The sequence below is a fragment of the Cicer arietinum genome, chromosome 4 (assembly GCF_000331145.2).
Source record: "Cicer arietinum cultivar CDC Frontier isolate Library 1 chromosome 4, Cicar.CDCFrontier_v2.0, whole genome shotgun sequence".
Classification (NCBI taxonomy): Eukaryota; Viridiplantae; Streptophyta; class Magnoliopsida; order Fabales; family Fabaceae; genus Cicer; species Cicer arietinum.
In genome coordinates, this window is record NC_021163.2 from 48303265 (window position 1) to 48309565 (window position 6301).

Consider the following 6301-nt stretch of genomic DNA (forward strand, 5'->3'; position numbering starts at 1 on the left):
GAGTTATTACCTCTATTTACAGTTTATCAATTGTATTTGACCTTGTGCGACAGCGGATCAAATTGGCACCGTTGTCGAAGACTTTCTTATAATAATATTAACCCTGTCTTTAGGCGACTGTCTCGGATTGCTCCGAAGTTTTGCCAGAAAATCAGACAAAAAATCTAGGAATAGGAGTACGTATAAGTTTCTTATACGGAAACGACGATCAAAATCCCAAATTCCTTCGTTTAGACCTTTTTTTGAATTTTTCATATTCTCCATAAATTCCCAAAAAAAAATTGTGTTACCTTTATTTGACGTTTAGAAATTTTTGGTGGTATTTTTATATTTTTTGGATTTTATTTGATAGAGGTTTTCGATTTTTCACTTCAATTTTAGCATTTAGGACATTGTTGAAATTTTCAGAATTGTTATTTTGTATTGCATTGTTATGATGATGCATGAGTAGGGCTAGTTATGTGAATCTTATTCTCTTGAACCTGAAATAGATAGGACATTTCATTTATGTCATAGACTTAATAGAGCTGCTAGTGCTAACGAGTTAGAGTCAGATACTGAAATTGACAACTTGTTGTAAAATATGGCTGACGCGAATAATAGAACCTTAAGACAACTTGTTGCACCTAATGTCAATTATAATGCATTATGTATCACATATCTTGAAGTTACTGTACCAATTAAACTTAAATCTGGTTTAATACACTTTCTTCCAAAGTTTAATGTTCTTGCAGGTGAGGATCCCCACAAACACTTGAAGGAATTTCATATTGTGTGTTCTACCATGAAGCCTCAAGGAGTCACAGAAGACCACATTAAGCTGAGAGCCTTCCCATTTTCACTCCAAGATGCTGCCAAGGACTGGTTATACTACCTTCAACCAGGTTCTGTTACAAGTTGGAATGACCTTAAGATGTTGTTTCTAGAAAAAAAGTTTCCTACCTCAAGAGCTGCTTCAAATAGAAAAGAAATATGTGGCATCAAACAAATTGACAGGGAATCATTATATGAGTATTGGGAGAGATTCAGGAAATTAGTGTCAAGTTGTCCTCATCACTAGATTTCTGAACAATTGCTCATCCAATATTTTTATGAAGGCTTGTTATCTATGGATAAAAGCATTTCAGATGCTGCTAATGGGGGAGCACTTGTCGATAAGACCCCAGAAGCGGCAAAGGCTTTGCTTGAGAACATGTCCATTAATTCTCAACAGTTTGCATCTAGAAGCAATTCAATAGTGTTGACAAAGGGTGTGAATGAAATTCAAGCTACTTCCCACAAGAATTTAGAAGGAAAACTTGATGAGCTTACATCTTTAGTAAAAAAATTGGCAATAGGTAAAACCCAAGCAGTGGTCTGTGGTATTTGCACTTCTCTAGAGCATCCTTCAGATTCATGTCCTACATTGCAAGAAGATCCAATTGCTGATGCTTGTCAAGCATATGAAGCAAATATATATAATCCTCAAGCCAACTATGATCCATCGTCTAACAGGTACAATCGTGGTTGGAGAAACCATCCCAACTTGAGATGGGGGAATTATCTGCACAACAGCAACCTAGGCAGCAACAACAAAATATTCCTCAACAACAAAACAATGCACCTTCATTAGAGAACCTCGTTAAACAGATGGTTGTCCAGAATCTCCAATTTCAACAAAGAACAAATTCCACCATTCAAAATTTGGAAACAAAGATTGGTCAGCTAGCCACTTCAATCAATCAATTGCAGACTCAAGGATCAAACCAATTTCATTCATAGTCAGTAGTAAATGCATATGCTCCTAATGTCAGTTCAATTACATTGAGGTCTGGGAAATGTGTTGAAATACCGAAGGTACCTGGAACTGTAGTGAAAAATAACAAGTTTGTTGAGGATACTTTGATATCTGAAACTGTTGATGCTGAGCAAAATATACCACTTCCTTTTTCTCAAAGAGCAGTGAAGACTAAGAAAATGGACAAGGCAGATAGGGACAACGAGATCCTGGATACATTTAGGAAGGTAGAAGTGAACATTCCCCTTCTTGAAGCAATTAAGTAGATTCCAAGATATGCAAAATTTCTAAAATATTTGTGCACACACAAGAGAAGATTAAAAGGTAATGAAAGGGTAAACATGGGGCGAAATGTTTCAGCCCTCATTCAGCCCATGCCTCAGAAATGCAAAGATCCAGGAACTTTTTCCATTCCATGTACCATAGGCAATAGTCAATTTGAAAATGCTATGTTAGATTTAGGAGCTTCCATTAATGTTATGCCTACATCTATTTTTAACTCTCTTGCTCTGGGACCTTTACAGAGTACAAGTGTTACCATTCAATTGACGAACCGGAGCAATGCTCGTCCCACTGGACTTGTGGAGGATGTACTTGTTCAAGTTAATGAATTGATATTTCCTGCAGATTTTTACATTCTGGACATGGAGGGAGAGAATAAGTCCAACAGGGCACCTATCATCTTAGGCATACCATTCTTGAAAACTGCTAAAACAAAAATTTATGTGCATGCTGGAACACTATCCATGGAATTTGGTGATAGCATTGTAAAATTTAACATCTTTGATTATGTGAAACACCCCGTGAATGAGCATTCTATTTTTCAAATTGAATTGCTTGCTGATTTGGTTGATGACACTTACCCCGATATGTTTGCCACTGATTTTCCTTCATTGTCTGGTTTTGATGATACTTATACTTGTGAATTTTATACAGGTAGTCAATTGTGCTTTGTGTGTGCTAAGATCGAAGTCGCCTTGCAAGTTTATCATTGTGCTGATATCAATATTTCTACTAACACACGAAGGCAATCAGATGGACCTTGGCTGATATTCCTGGTATTAGCCCATCCATGTGTATGCATAGGATACTACTGGAGGACGGGGTAAAATCAGTCAGGCAGCCCCAAAGGCGACTTAACCCATTAATTTTGGATGTTGTAAAAAGAGAAGTGACCAAGCTCTTGCAAGCATGCATTATATACCCCATCTCTGATAGTCAATGGGTGAGCCCGGTGCAGGTAGTCCCGAAGAAATTTGGACTCACAGTGGTTAAAAATGAAAATAATGAACTCATCCCCACATGAGTGCAGAACAGTTGGAGGGTATGCATCGATTACAGAAGAATAAACCAGATCCATATTGCACCAGAGGATCGAGAAAAGACTACGTTCACTTGTCCTTTTGGCACATTTGCCTACAGGAGGATGCCATTTGGCCTATGCAATGCACCTGACACTTTCATGGATGATTTTACTGTGTATGGTTCCTCATTTGATGCATGCTTGAACAATTTAGATAGAGTTTTGCATAGATGTATTGAAACTAACCTTGTGCTGAATTACGAAAAATGTCATTTTATGGTTGAACAATGCATAGTTTTGGGACATGTGATCTCTAAAAATGGGATTGAAGTGGATCCTGCCAAAATTAATGTGATTTCTAATTTTTCTTACCTATCTTGCATCCACGAGATTCGTTCTTTTCTTGGTCATGCAGGTTTTTACAGGCAATTTATCAAGGATTTCAGGAAGATACCTCTTGCACTGTCAAATTTGCTGCAAAAAGATGTCAGTTTCACCTTCGATGACAAATGCAAGAAGACGTTTGATTTCTTAAAGGCAACACTAACCTCTACTCCCATAATTCAGCCACCCAATTGGACCATCCCTTTTGAAATTATGTGTGATGCATCTAACTATGTTGTGGGAGCAGTCCTTGCACAAAGGGTTGGTAAGGTTGCCCATGTTATTTATTATGCTTCTAGGACTTTAGATTATGCATAGGCTAATTATACTACCACTGAAAATGAACTTTTAGCTATTGTTTTTGCACTTGATATTTAGATCATATTTGTTAGGTTCGAAAGTAGTTGTTTTTACTTACCATGCAGCTTTGAAGTTCTTGTTGAAGAAACCAGAAGCAAAACCGAGATTAATCTGGTGGATGTTGTTACTCCAAGAATTTGATTTAGAGATTAAAGATAATAGTGGAGCTGAAAATTTGGTGGCCAATCATTTGAGCAGAATAGAAATGGATGATGACCCCATCCCCATTCAAGATGACTTCCCTGATGAGCAACTACTACAGTTGCGTGAGGTAACTCATTGGTTTGCTGATTTAGTTAATTATCTAGTTGTTGGAGTCTTTCCTGCAGATGCATCCTGAACACAAATACACAAACTTAAAAGTAATTCCAAATACTATATGTGGGATGATCCATATCTGTGGAAATTTTGTAGTGACCAGGTGATTAGGCGATGTGTTTCCCACCATGAGGCTCAATCCATTCTTCATTTTTCTGATGCTTCTCAAAATGGAGGACATTTTGGTCCTCAACGGACAACAAGAAAAGTCTTAGACTCGGGTTTCTTTTGGCTCACTTTGTTTAAAGATGTTTTTGAGACTTACAAAACTTGTGAAAAATGCCAAATACCAGGAACAACAATCACTCGTAGGAGTGAGATGCCTCAACAACCTATGCTTTTTTGTGAAGTATTTGATGTGTGGGGCATTGACTTTATGGGCCCTTTTCCTGTATCTTTTGGTTCTGTCTATATTTTACTAGCTGTTGATTATCTTTCAACGTGGGTGGAAGCAATACCCACTAGGACTAATGATTCTAAAGTTGTTGCAGTTTTATCAGATCCAATATCTTTTGCAGGTTTGGAATACCCTGAGCCATCATAAGTGATCAAGGCACTTATTTTTGCAATCGCACCATGGACGCTTTGCCTCAGAAGTATGGGGTTGTGCATAGAATTTCTACACCTTATCATCTCAAAACTAATGGGCAAGCTGAAGTCTCAAATAGGGAAATCAAACAGATTTTAGAAAAGATGGTGCAGCAAAACAGGAAAGACTGAAGCCACCGACTTGAAGAAGCTCTTTGGGCTCATAGAACAACCTACAAAACACCAATAGGGATGTCCCCTTATCGACTTGTGTTTGGTAAGGCATGCCACCTCCTAGTGGAAATGGAGCACCGTGCTTACTGGGCAGTCAAGAGTTGTAACCTTGATATTGAGAAAGCAGATTTGGAGAGAAAGCTTCAATTGCAACAACTTCAAGAGCTTAGACTTGAAGCTTACGAGAACTCTCGCATCTATAAGGAGAAAACTAAGTACTTTAATGATAAGATGATTTCTAGGAAGAAATTTTCCATTGGCCAAAAAGTTTTATTGTTCAACTCCCGTTTGAAAATTATGGCTGGGAAACTTCGATCGAAGTGGATTGGCCATTTTGTTGTTACTAACATTTTTCCTCATGGTGCATTGGAAATAAAAAGTGAAAACACCGAAAAAATGTTCAAAGTAAACGGACAACGTCTCAAGCTATTCCATGAGAGCTTTATGCTTGAAGATGCTAGAGGAAAAATGGTTGTATTGTGAGCAAAGAGAGTATGAAAATAAAAGTCAATGATGTTTTGTTGAGTTACTTCTTAATGCTGTTTTTCTATCTTAATCATTACTCCTTTATCCTTTTTGATTTTCAACACTAGTCTCCTTAGGATTATCTCACCCTTACCTTGGCCACGTTACAACCTAAATAAAGACCTTTTGATCATTATCTTTATGTGTTTCAAATATAGATTATAGAGTCTTGTCAAGTCTATGGTAGTGCTAGCTTTCATGACGTCTTTTCCTTACTCTTATTTTATACTTGTTACTTTCATTGAGGACAATGTGTAATTTAAGTGTGAGGTATTATTTAGGATTTTATTTGTTATGATTTTATTTGTTATATTTCAAAAAATAAAAATAAAAAAATAAATAAAAATGGACATTGCATTGCATGTTTTTTCATCAGATTTTATGGTTGTAAATATTGAGAGTTTGTTTGGACTGACATGATTTGATAGTATTTTTGCATTCTTGGTATAATAAATTGGATTAAAATGCTAAATTGTGTATCATTTGTGATAAGTCATTAACCTTTGTGAGATTTTTTAGCCTTATTATGAATGGAATACATTTTTCCATTTTTTGTTCTTGTGTGTTATCTCACTCATGATTGCTAGTTACGCCAGAACCTGAATTGACTCTTGCCCACATGCATATATTGAAATGATCTAGGCATTTGTTTCTAATTAAGCTACCAGCCAAATAAGCCTACCCTACATTTATCCATTTGTTTAAGCCTCTTTTAGCCTAATTACCCCATTTTTTGTTATATATAGCTCATTACAAGCCTAAAAGTGAAAAACAATGAATTGCGTCAATCTCTGGGGATAAAGGAGTCTTTCCTTACACAAGTGTAGGGGTGCTCAACTTGTTTGTTTAAATTTGAGGGCTATGAATATATA

The 6301-nt window shown here is 36.7% G+C and overlaps 1 pseudogene; it reads left to right on the top strand.

Moving 5' to 3' along the window:
- Positions 1-583: 583 nt before the first annotated feature.
- The window catches only part of LOC105851945 (uncharacterized), an 8932-nt pseudogene continuing 3214 nt past the window's right edge, over positions 584-6301 (top strand).